A 13,412-nucleotide genomic window follows, 5' to 3' on the forward strand; every position below is an offset into this window, starting at 1 on the left:
CTTCTCATCGCAGACATAATTACTAAACCCTTACTTGGTTTGTATTATTCCCATATGAACTTTTATACTTTTATTATGCACTTGCGCATCTGTGAACAATATATAGCATGGTTCAGCGTGCTTCGATAATGCCAATGGCTTTGTATTATCCATATTCTTTTGTACTTGCTATTTTGCTACAAAATTATGTGTTTGAGTCTCAGTCATATTGTTAGGTGAGGGTATAATATATTAATTTTAAGTGCAGGATCGATTTCATTATAGATAATAATATACATTCCTGCATGCTCCTATCAATGACCATCTAAGCAGTTTCCAGGTGTCCACTATTAGGCAAACAGTGCTGTTATGCAGAGATTTTGGATTACAAGCTGCGTGTCAAGATTTTCAGGAGTTCCCTGAGAGCCCAGGTTGCTGGATGACGTCCCTCCCGGAGTGACTTTATTTATGGTGCCATATTCCAGAGCATATGGATCATATTCCAGAGCCGTGATCCTACTGATCACCCAGGGGTGAGAACTTCCACTCTGGAACACGCACACGTGGCACCTGCGGTTCCCAGGTGGTCCAGGGGTAGGACTAAGGGCATCTTACCTCTGTCCACATTGCCAATTGCCCACCAATGCAATTGTCTCAGTTATGTACGTTCCAATCAGCATATTGTAACACCACTCTTTTGAGATGGATGGAATGTGTACCTTTGTGATATTTTGTAAATTCTTGACTCACCACAAGGTCTTCTTTTTTGGTCCATTTTGGGGGCTCTTCTTCGATAAATCAGCATTGCATATAATTTGACCATTTTTAAGTGTCATGAGGGTCTTTTAATGTACTAATTTGTTGGGTTTCAAAAAGATATATCCAGAAATAAACCATGTCAGTAAGTTAAAGAGGCACATGCTATCTTCTCTTCTATGTCTTTTTTTTTTTTACCTCATGTATGGTGACTTTCCTCGTGCCAAATAAAAGGGAGTGATGTCAACTTTCCAATGTTTTTATGAGCTTTTCTCATGATTTCCATGGTGTCACAGCTTGCTTCTGTAACATGCACACCTGTGCAAAACACAGCGCATCAAACCACAGAACATCGTCCCTTCTCCCCAGGGGGTCCCTGAAGCCCCCGCCCAGCTGCTCCACCCACCGCACAGCGGTCCCCGAGGCCCCTGCTCTCAGCTCCTGCACCAGATTAGCTCTGCCTGTGGGAGAACATCACACACCCGTGGCTCTGCAGGAAGTTGTCCTTTGCGCTTGGTTCTTCCATGCGCACAGTACTCCTGAGAGGCGCCCCCATTTAGGGTGTGTGTCCATCATTGATCCCTCTGGGCCGCTCAGCAGGCATGGATTACCCAGACGTCCTCCTGCGAGTGGACCTGTAGATTGCTTCCCGTGCCTGGCCACATGAATAAAGCTTGTGTGAACAAGTGGGTGCGGGCCCCTGTCTTCATTTCTCCCAGGTCCGTACTCGGGAATGGAACTGCTGGGTCAGAGTGTTGGTCTGACTGCACTAGAGACTCCGAGGTGGCTGCCTCAGTAGCACATCCCGGGGTCCCATCCCACGGGCGGGTTCTGCTGCTCTGCACCTTCGTGTGTTTGGTTTTAGGCGTGCTGGTGAGCGAGGGATGTCTCCTTGGGATTCAGATCCGCACTTCTCTAGTGAACAGTGACGGTACGTATTTTCTCTTGGCCATGTAGATACCTTTCTTTGTGGACAGTCTGAGAAGACTTCCTCAATTCTTTCTTCTTAACATACAGAGACTTTTTAAAAATATGTTATTGTAAGGACAAGACCTAGGCCAGACACAGGGAATCCAGTTATCTTCTATTGGGTTCTCTTCATTTTCCTAAAGGTATCTTTTGATGAGTAGAAGGGTTCTTTTTAGTTTGCAATGCCTAATTGATTCACTCCTTTTAACTAATGCAATCTTTCTCCTATCTGAGAAGTTTTCTGGCTGCCCTAAGATCATAATAAGCTTTATGTGAAAGTTTATTCTAGAACTTCTTGACTTAAGATTTTACATTTTCGTTTCTGATACATTCAAGTTTATTTGTCCATGTAGATATCCATCTGTTCCATCACCATCTTTGTGCATTTTTAAAAAAATTGTACACAGTGAGGTTCACTCCCCCATCTTCTCTCCTACTATCTGTGGGTGGCGTTTCCAAGGTCAGATCAGTTTTCAAAGCCGTTGCCGGGCTGTGTGAGTCAGCCAGGCACACGCATCATTCCATGTCAGCCTGGGACTTGGAGGCGGGTTCTGCGGTAGTGAAGATCTCACAGCCCCTGCTCAGCTGCCTTGGGTCTGTTCCATGCATCGCCCAGTCAGCAGTGAGACGGAGACCGAGACCTCCCTTGGCCCCCATGCCTTCTTTGCAGCTTACCCCTCTCTGGAGTCAGCCCCACAGAGGGGGGCCACAGGAAAAACTGGCCAGGATGCCCAGTTCAGATACAGAGTGAATATTTTTTAGTACAGACGTCCTAAACAGCAAGTTTGATACAAATATTAAAGACATTCGTCATTTGTCTGAAATTCTGATTTAACTAAGCATCTTAATATTGTTTTGTACTAAATCTGCCACACGTACGCCACATCTCGCTGGAAAGACAGGTTTCTATTGGGGTTTCAGCTGCACCCCCATTAGGTCGTGCAGTTCTGTGCGACCTGGGGCCCCCTTTAGGGGCAGCAGCAGGAGGTAGAGGAGAGGAAGGGGTAGCGGGGACCGGCCCACGCTCCACAGGCCACCAGGTTCCCCTTCCTCCGATCTCTGGCAAAAGTGGATGCGATCGCTTCCTTTTAGGGTTTCAGTGGTCCGCCCCGAAGCTGCCACGGTGACAGCGCAGCCCTTCATCCTGGATCAGCCGGGATAGAGGAGGGAGATTCATAAAGAACAAAGTGGGAAGAAACAAGGACCCTCTCCACGCTGTCCGGGCCAGGAGGCTCTGTCCCTAGTCCTTGGGCTGGAAGCAGGGCGCCTCTCCCAGTTGTGCGTCAGCACCCGGCGCCCAGTTCTGGGACCCCGGCAGCCCCCTGCTCGCACCTGGGACACCGAGGGGGGCAGATTGGGAGCCCCAGCACTGTGATGGCACCTTAGCCAGGTTCTGATTTCAGTCGCCCAGACCCCTACTGTTTAGTTTGTTAAGAGCTCCCGCAGTGTTGGTTTTTGTGTGTTGTCCAGAGACCGTAGACATGCTCAGTGAAAGGAGGTCTCACTTGCCTCTTTCCAGCTTAGCCCCTTTGTTACACTGTGGAAAATCCCTCCTTCCCCCAAGGGCTTCCCCGGGCACCGTCTCTCTCCACCTTATGCGTGGGCTTGTGTCCGTTTCAGAGCCCTCAGCGTTCCTTCGTCCGTCTATTCGCGTATCCTCTCCCTAAGTCCATGCAGTGTCGACTCACTCTTGACTACCCTCCAGGTCACACCTGAAAAGCAGGTACCTCGAGCCCTCTGGATGTTGGCATTCGTGTCGGGCGTGGGTTGACCATCTAGCTCCTGCCGCCCTTTAGCAGGTGCCTGTCCACACAGCTCGCTGGCATCGATGAGGACTGAATTCGGTCTATCCACAGCCTGCGGAGAGCTGCGCTCCTCACAGTACTGGCTCCCTGATGCCTGCATGTGGTCTCTCTTTCCATGGATCTAAGTCTGATTGCTCTCAGCACTGCTTTATCATGTCAGGACAGAGGTTCTGCTCAGCTTTTGTTTTGGCGAATATTTATCCCTGCTATTCCGTGTTTTATGATGTAGTTGAAGATGGCATTTTGGTACTTAAAATCTCGTTTGTAACTGATATATAAACATAGACCCAGCATTTGGATACTGACCTTTTAACTCTACCAGCGCTAGATTCACTACTTAGCGTCATTAGTTGTTCATATGCCTTAGCATCATCTACGTTCAAAATCATGGTTCTGTAATTATAGACTCTTAGCTTCTCTACCTTCTTAATACCCTCACCTTAAACAATACAATTACTGTATTATTGCACTGTGACCTGCAATACATATGGTGTGAAAATGAGAGTGAATATTCTCTTATTTTCACCTCACTTTAGGGGAAAGTGTGTGGTCTTTCAATCATCACACTCCCACAATCATAACTGGGTCTTGAATTCTATCACATGGTTTTTCTACATTTACTAAAATCACATATTTTTTTCTCTTATATTATTAATACTGGTTACATTGATTGTTTTTTTTTTAATGTTAATCCACCTTACGTTTGTGGAATAACTCTCACTTGGTGGTGGTAGTATTTTTTTATTCTTTATTTGCTGAACTTGATTTTGTTGATTATTGTGTTGCTTCATTTTTATACTGTTCTTACTTAGATTTGTTATCAGGGTTGTTCTGGCTTTATTAAATCATACAGATAGTGTGTTCTCTCTGCTTACTGAAGGAATTTGTGCAGTTTTCATTTTATTTCTTCAATTTCCTAAAATTCATCAATGGAGCTATTTGGTTTCAAATTTCCTTTGGAGGAAGGTTTTAGTTAGAAATGCAATTTCAGGACATTCTGCTTTTTATCCCTCATGTTTATTCTGGTAACATTTTTTTAAATATCAATTTCATCTGAGTGCTTAATTTTATCGGCATGAATATTTATAGCCTCCCCTTAATATCCTGTAAGGAGGGCAGTGACTTCCCTTATTACCTTATGAACCCAGGAAATCACTCCCTCTCTCTGCTGCCTCCCAACCCCCCAACCCCTTGTGGATCAGGTTTATCGATTTTATTAATCTCTTCCAATGTACCATATTTTGTTTTGGTTGACATTTTCTGTCATTTCTTCATTTTCTATTTCAATGCCTTAAATATTATCTTTGGTATTTCCTTCATTTTACTTACTTTGGGATTCGGTTGCATCTCTTTTTCTAGCTTAAGTGCAAGCTCAGTGTGCCAGTTTTGAAACATTGTTCTTTCCTAATATGAGCCTTTAGAGCTATGAATTTTCCTGTAAGCCTGCCTTAACTGCATCCCCAGATTTTGGTTAGTTTCATCTCTCAGTTTAAAATGTTTTCTAATTTCCATCTCATTTCCTTTTTGTCCTCTAAACATGTTGCTTAATTTTCAAATACATTGGGTTTCCTAGTACTTCATTACTGACTTCTGATTGTTTTAGTGGCAACTATACTGTGTATCTTTTCAGTCCTTTTATGTTTATTGAGATATTTTATGACCTCGCCTCTCTTGGTAAATATTCCATTTGTCTCTTGACAAGAATGTGTATTCTTTAGCTGTTGAGTGGAGGGTTCGTTCTGTCAGTGTCGATTAGGGTAAGGTGCCTAAGACTATTGTTAAATCCTCTATGTCCTTTGTGGTTTTGTTTTTGGGGTTTTCTAGCAATTTCTGAGAGAACTGATTTGACAGGTAATATACTCTTCCCCTAATACATTCTCCCTTTTCTCCCCTTCTCTTACCTTCTGGGCCATTTTTGCAAGTCTGAAATCTGCAGGCACCATAATTGCAACTCATTTCAGGTAAACTTTTTTATTTGATACATGTCTCTTTATCCTTGAAATTGTGCTGTTTTATATTGTCTACGATTTGGTTGATTTTTATTGCCTCTGCTTGTCACTCGATTGCCCTTTTGAATGGAGTACTCTCTTTCCTTTAGTTTACCATTTTTTTAAATGTTTACTTTCTTCAGGAACTTTAAACTTATATAGTGTCTTCTCAATCTCTTCCTCATATTATGTAACTTCCCTTTCAGATTTTCTTTTTCTTTTTGTCTCTGAGCTGACCCTGGGTCAGTTTGTACACACTGCCTCCCTGGGTACAAATTCTCTCTTTGAATTTTCCCCATCTAGTGTTTATCTTCTCCCTTCAGGACTTTTTTTTTCTTTTTTTAATATTCATCTCTCACATATCCTTTTGAGTATCCAAAATAGTTATTCCTCTATCTTTGTCCCATTTCCATTTTTGTAGTTTGCTGTGGGCTAAACTTATCTTGCAGTCCCTGGATTCGTTGGCTTCCCTCCTATTTCTCTGTGTTTGTATGGATATGTATTTGTAAGTTCATGTAGAGGAGATATTCTTATCCGCTGCCCATCTCCCCATCTTCAGATTCATTAAGGACCTCCACTCACCCCAGAGGGCTCAGTGCCCCCGTGCATCCTGGGGAACTCCTCCCAGGCACTGTGGAATCTGGCTGATCCTATTCCTGAGCCGGTGAGGCATTGATTCGGCTACTTTTGTGGTTACTCTTGAGTTGGGCAATGTGTCTTCCTCACCCGGGGCCCTACCACACCTTGCAATATGCTAAAGGCACCAGGGTGCCCGAGACAGCCGAGCTTCCACCACGTTCTCTTCTGAGTCCTGGTTTCCTGTAGGCGAACCAGCTCGGGTGCCCAGCGAGGCAGGCAGGGGTGATCTTTATATGTTGGTGGAAACACGCTCCTGTCGAACTCTGAGCCCAATTTGTGGACTTGAGACCTGATCTACTGATGTTTGAATCTTCTCTTTTAATGTTTATCTGCACTGCTGCGTGTTTTGAAAGACAGGCCATTCCACACACTGAGCTGTCTTGATTAGAAATCAACATTGTTTGTTTTTGTTTTTGTTGTTTTGCACCAATAAAAAGGCTTTGCTGTCTCATTAGAAAGGAGTTGTCGCAAAGAAGCCACAGCCCTTAGCATTTGTTTTCTTGCTCTTGAATTAAGCAGTCCTTAGCATGCAGGGTCGGGCCCCTCCTTGGGGGAAAGGGGCCGTGCATTCCTTTCCCGCTCCCGTTGGGTCACTCCCAGCCAGGGACCAACGAACTGGCCTGGCCCACAGAAGCACCAAGTACAAACTGCGTTTCCCCATCCCGCCACCTCCCCAGTAAAGGGTGGATGGGCTCGCTGAACGGTGAGCCCCTACAGCCAGGAGTACCTCTGGTTCTGTCGATGGGCCAGCGCCAATCCCTGGTGTCAGTCTGGAACAGAACAGGTGCCCCTTGGGTCCTTGGTGAGAGCAGAGGGCTGCCAGGCCGACCTTTGGCCTCCACTGAAAGGCATTCTTTGATCTGGCCTTTTTCTAGCCATGGAAATGGACTGAACCGCATCCCTGAGGAAGCCCTAATAGGAGTGTGGTGGATCTTCAGAGGAGAATAGCCATAGAAAGAGGAAATATTGTGGAGAAGATGGGTTTGGTGGAATCCATTGAGATTATTTTCCGAGTTCCGGCTCTGTGCTGTGTGTACAGATGTGACTGAGAGGACTTGCTGCCCTGAATTACTTTGCTGAGGCCAAGCGCTTACGGTCAGGAGTCAGGAAGCTTGTCAGAGAAATGAAATTGGACAAAGCAGTACACTTCCTTAGGCCTCGGTGTCCTTGTCTGCAGAGAGTAACAACATTTAGCACCCTTTGAGCTTTTCCCAAAGGCGAGAGACTGAATGCTTTATGCTCAGCACCACATTTAATCTTCACACGTTCCCATAAAGCAGGTACTGTGGCTAATCCCTTTCACTAATTGCCCACATCACACAACAGAAAATGCATAGCCCTGAGATTTGCAGAGTACCAACCAGCTCATTACATTAGGCTGTGTCTTGTGCATAAAACAGGCATGATTGATTCTGCCTTACCAGTTAGCTCAGAGGAGTAAATGAGACCTCCAGAGGGCCTGGGCCACAGCACATGCTCAGAAATATTACCTCATGAGCAGCGTGGAGGTGGCATCTAACTGTGAAACCTAAGAGACGCCCATCAGATTTTCCCAGGGCTTCTTTCTCCTTGACATCTCCTGCTATCCCTACACTATCACCTCCCCAGACACAGCTCCATCTGTCCTGTTTTCTTCCTCCGTGGGTGTACATCTTTGTCACACTAGCTATTTGCTGATGCAAGGACTCAGTCTAAAACCATGAGCTCCCAGAGAAGCTGTTTTCTTTTCAAATTGAGTGTTACGATATCCATCAAGGGCCAGGGTATGGCACAGGCATGGTGGAGACAATATTCTGGGTCATGTAAATCCAGTCCAGGATGGTGCCTGTGGATGGGGTGGAATGGATGTCTCCTGTCTCATTGAGAACATGATGCTCAGGACAAAAATCAGGGAGGTTGCCAGGGATAGACAGTGAGCTACACGCTTCCAATGAGTGGCAGAATGCAATGAAATTGAAATCAAGCCATGCTTGTTAGTGGGACAAGCAGCCATGCCTCTGGCCACTGCAAAATGTCTAGCTACGTGCCCCCAAATTCAGTCAGAAACTCATTGTTAGGGTGTCTGCCACACCCCCGTACTCCAGTGGAGTGATTGGTTTTGGAGGTGGGGTCTTTGGGAGGCCATGAGGGTAGATGAAATCAAGAAGGGGGCGGGCCTTGATGGGGTCAGTACTTTCACTCCGGTTCCTGTTCTCCCAGATCTCCCTGAGGACGTGTGAGCACATTGTGGGCGGCAGCCACCTCCAAGCCGAGGGAAGAGGCCTCAGACGGAGACCCACCTGCCTGGCACCTGGGTCCTGGACTTCCCACCTGCAGACGGTGAGAAGGAAAGTTCTGTTGTCTCTGCTGCCCACTCTATGGCATTTTGCTAGGGCTGCTGGTGACGAATACAAACTCCATTACAATAATCCCCACAGCAGGAAGCGGTAACCCCTTCTCTGAGTTTACCATCTTACTGCTGTGTTCATAATCTCCTACCAAATACCACCACACACATGCATGGATTTTTACCCTTGTAGATGCATAATAAGCTGTTTAAGGGCAGGGACCCTGTCTCGTGTCCTAGCATCTATCCTTTGGTCTTATTTCACGAAAGTGGTCTGTCAATAATTTTCAGTGCCGAAATGTACAATTAACAATGAATGTTTTTATGGTAAAGATTTCCTCATGTACGGAACTATTTCATTTCTGACTGCATTCATGTGAAGTCCAAGAGGAAAACAAAGGGACATAGATGGCATTTCAGTGCAAATGGGAGAAAGGGTGAGGGAAGAAAGGATCCATTTAAAAAAATAATCTGTGATGAAAGAAATAAAATCATTCAGATATGCTGCATTCCAAAAGGCTGGCCTTCTCCCTCTTCGATACACATGTGCTTCCTTCTGCACGTCCACACGATTCCAGGCTTAGTTTCTCTTTTTCCTTTGAATTGTATTATTTTAAGACCAACTGAAGTGACACCCCTTCCTCATACTCCGTGCAGTAGAGACCTCATTTTCTTACCTTTTAAATTGCAGCAGACAATAGTAAATGAGGCTCCTGGATCGTAAGCATGTTCCTTGTGTATGATGTATTCTGTATCTTCTGCTAGTTCTTGAATTAAGAGCTCTGATTACATCCCTTCCATAGAATCCCCATCAAACTGGGTGCCAAGCCTCGTACACGGTTTCAGATCAGCGTTTGGCTGCAGATTTTTCATTCGTCGATTTAATTTAGGATACTATGGTTCCTGGTTGTTATTACATATCCCTTCCACATTTTGTATTAAACTGTTCTGAGGCATTCACATTGCAGACTGGACCCAGAAGTAACACAAGATCCATCCCCATTCTCTTAAATACTAAAACCCTGGCTCATGTCACATAAATTCTTCCTAGGCTCCCAGGGGCATTAATGCGGACGCTGGGTCTGGTTCTGTGAAATTCTCCTATTTTTTTCTGCCCTTCACCTGCCTCATTCCAGCATACAAGCATAGGCTGAGCAGGACCCTGCCACTCCGAGGCGCGTGATGCACAATATTACACTGGGCATTTTTAAGAAGCCAATTTAGCAAACTTGAAAGGTCCCAGTGCATTAATTTTAAACTCTTCCATAATTTCAGCATGCACCTTTAGCCTCCATAGCAATCTTAGGAAGATTTTGATACCTGATCTGGCCTAGGCTTCTTCTTATTTATACTGAATTGTAAGTAGCACTTAGGAAAAATAAAGGTAAATGTTTTTTGTGTATATGTACAAAATAATGTCATTTATCTCCACTGGATTAGATATGCCTCTTTAGAATTAAAAAGAAGTTTTTAGTGCTTACTCTACAGTACTGTTTATAGTGTATCTGTAACATCTTCAAATAATAGTGCGCCTCATCCTATAGAAAGTAAGCTCACAACAGTCTGCTACCCACGCGATGTTGTGTTATTTTTGTCACGTTTTACTTCAACATATACATTAAACCTACAGTTTATTAAAATTTGCTTTCAACTGTTGATTACCTTTTAAAGAAATCTCAAACAAAAAAAAAAAGTCCCTTATATTTGCCCACAAGAATACTGGGTTTAACATTTCTTAAAGAGCAAGTCTGTTGGAGACAAATTTCTCAGCTTTTGTGTGTTTCTTAAAAAGCCTCTCTTTCTCCCTCCTTTTCAAATGATGTTTTCACTCTACATAGCATTACAGATGGACAGTTGGGAGGGTTTTTTCAGCCCTTTGTCGACGCTGTTCCATACCTGACGGCTGGCACAGTTTCCATGGGGTACGAGTGAGTGCCTTAAGGAACAAAATAAGAAAAAAGCCGGAGAACCTTGAACAGATGGAGCCAAATTGATTTACACATTCCTCAAAACTGGCATCTTGCTCCTCTGATTCCCGCGTGAGGAAACGTCGGCAGACAGACCTCCCATTTTCTTTTTTTTTTTTTTTTAATAATTATTTTTTATTGAAGGGTAGTTGATGCACAGTATTACATTACATGAGTTTCAAGTGTACAACACAGTGGTAGAACATTTATATACATAATTCTAGGTTCCAGCTATCACCCTACCAGGCTGTTACAATATCTTGACTATATTCCTTATGCTATACCTTACATCCCGGTTACTAATTTATTTTACCATTGGAAGTCTGTCCTTTTTTTTTTTTTTTTTTTTTTTTTTTTTGTGAGGGCATCTCTCATATTTATTGATCAAATGGTTGTTAACGACAATAAAATTCTGTATAGGGGAGTCAATGCTCAATGCACAATCATTATTCCACCCCAAGCCTAATTTTTGTCAGTCTCCAATCTTCTGAGGCACAACAAACAAGTTCTTACATGTAGAACAAATTCTTACATAATGAATAAGTTACATAGTGAACAGTACAAGGGCAGTCATCACAGAAACTTTCGGTTTTGCTCATGCATTATGAACTCTAAACAGTCAGTTCAAATATGAATACTCATTTGGTTTTTATACTTGATTTATATGTGGATACCACATTTCTCTCTTTATTATTATTATTTTTAATAAAATGCTGAAGTGGTAGGTAGATACAAGATAAAGGTAGAAAACATAGTTTAGTGTTGTAAGAGAGCAAATGTAGATGATCAGGTGTGTGCCTGTAGACTGTGTGTTAATCCAAGCTAGACCAGGGCAATAAAACATCCACGTATGCAGAAGATTTCTCTCAGAACGGGGGGGTGAGGTTCTAAGCCTCACCTCTGTTGATCCCCAATTTTTCACCTGATGGCCCCCCTGCGACTGTGCCTGTCTTAGGTTGTTCCTCCCTTGAGGAATCTTACCCGTCTCTGGCTAACCAGTCATCTTCCGGGGCCATACAGGGAGATGTAAAGTTGGTAAGTGAGAGAGAAGCCTTATTGTTTGAAAAGGTTAGCTTTTTACTTCTTTGCATATTTATGCCCTGTGGCTTCTATGCCCAGCATTTGTCTTGAGGTAGCTTTACCACTTGGAAGAATTATGATACTCGGTAAATTTGATATGAGGCACGAATTCTATTTAAGGGTTGTAATTAGGAAGGAAGAAGAAAAGCTATAGAAGTAGCAGGCGGAAGAAAACCTGGGAAGATTGATTATTTCTTTGACATATCTTCTTGTAGAGTAACTTCAGCATGTATAGGTTTTAAGCTACTACTTAAATTGCACACACACATTAACATAATAGGAGTATAGTTACATAACCAAAGCATATCTGTAATTACCAGCCATCTGCAGTGAAACCAAGAAAACCAGTTAGGCACCTTAGGCATTTGTGAAAACTTATCTATGATATGGTGGATATTGTCCAAATGAACTTGAACAGTCTGAGAGAAATCAGACAAATTAAAACAACCCATTCCTGGGGACTGTTCACATGCCATATGTTCTTTTAACAATAAATAGTTTGTAGTTGTAAGACTTTGGAGCGCTACAATTTGCACTTCTCCAAATTCTTGGTTGAGTTCCAACAGTATAGATCCAGTCCAATTTTGTTGTTTTACTGTATGCACAGGCCAGCTTAGATATCTCCTTCCTCATTCCCATGGCAGGTCCAGGAACTGGTGGGATGAGTGCATCTACAGCTGTAGCAGTGCGTGGATCTTTGTTGGGGTTTTTTGATGATCATCTTCTGGCATGAGTCTTCCAGAGGGTGCAGATGTTGGAAGTTCTTTTTCATATCGTATCTTAGTTCATTTTTGGGGTAGCCCAATTAGGCTTTGATCCTCTGTATAAACACAAACGGACCCTTTGCCTACACTTTTATATGCCCTTTATACCCTTGTGTAGAACTCGTTGGAGGTTACCACACAGGAACTGCCTTTTTTTTTTTCCTATCACTAATCTACACTTACATGATGAATATTATGTTTACTAGGCTCTCCCCTATACCAGGTCTCCCCTATAAACCGCTTTGCAGTTACTGTCCATCAGCATAGCAAAATGTTGTAGAATCACTACTTGCCTTCTCTGTGTTGTACAGCCCTCCCTTTTCTCCTACGCCCCCATGCATGTTAATCTTAATACCCCCCTACTTCTCCCCCCCTTATCCCTCCCTACCCACCCATCCTCCCCAGTCCCTTTCCCTTTGGTACCTGTTAGTCCATTCTTGAGTTCTGTGATTCTGCTGCTGTTTTGTTCCTTCAGTTTTTCCTTTGTTCTTATATTCCACAGATAAGTGAAATCATTTGGTATTTGTCTTTCTCCGCATGGCTTGTTTCACTGAGCATAATACCCTCCAGCTCCATCCATGTTGCTGCAAATGATTGGATTTGCCCTTTTCTTATGGCTGAGTAGTATTCCATTGTGTATATGTACCACATCTTCTTTATCCAGTCATCTATTGATGGACATTTAGGTTGCTTCCAATTCTTGGCTATTGTAAATAGTGCTGCAGTAAACATAGGGGTGCATCTGTCTTTCTCAAACTTGTTTGCTGCGTTCTTAGGGTAAATTCCTAGGAGTGGAATTCCTGGGTCAAATGGTAAGTCTGTTTTGAGCATTTTGATGTACCTCCATACTGCTTTCCACAATGGTTGAACTAACTTACATTCCCACCAGCAGTGTAGGAGGGTTCCCCTTTCTCCACAGCCTCGCCAACATTTGTTGTTGTTTGTCTTTTGGATGGCAGCCATCCTTACTGGTGTGAGGTGATACCTCATTGTAGTTTTAATTTGCATTTCTCTGATAATTAGCGATGTGGAGCATCTTTTCATGTGTCTGTTGGCCATCTGTATTTCTTTTTTGGAGAACTGTCTGTTCAGTTCCTCTGCCCATTTTTTAATTGGGTTATTTGTTTTTTGTTTGTTGA

At 43.4% G+C, this 13,412-nt stretch overlaps 1 long non-coding RNA gene across 1 annotated transcript in view; it reads left to right on the forward strand.

Moving 5' to 3' along the window:
• The window catches only part of LOC130681850 (uncharacterized), a 56,649-nt gene that overhangs the window by 26,603 nt on the left and 16,634 nt on the right, over positions 1-13,412 (forward strand). The window contains exon 3 of the long non-coding RNA XR_008995048.1: positions 8,336-9,820. This is a non-coding gene — a long non-coding RNA (uncharacterized LOC130681850). The remainder of the gene's footprint in view (positions 1-8,335; positions 9,821-13,412) is intronic.

This window comes from Manis pentadactyla, chromosome X (genome assembly GCF_030020395.1).
Source record: "Manis pentadactyla isolate mManPen7 chromosome X, mManPen7.hap1, whole genome shotgun sequence".
Taxonomy (NCBI): Eukaryota; Metazoa; Chordata; class Mammalia; order Pholidota; family Manidae; genus Manis; species Manis pentadactyla.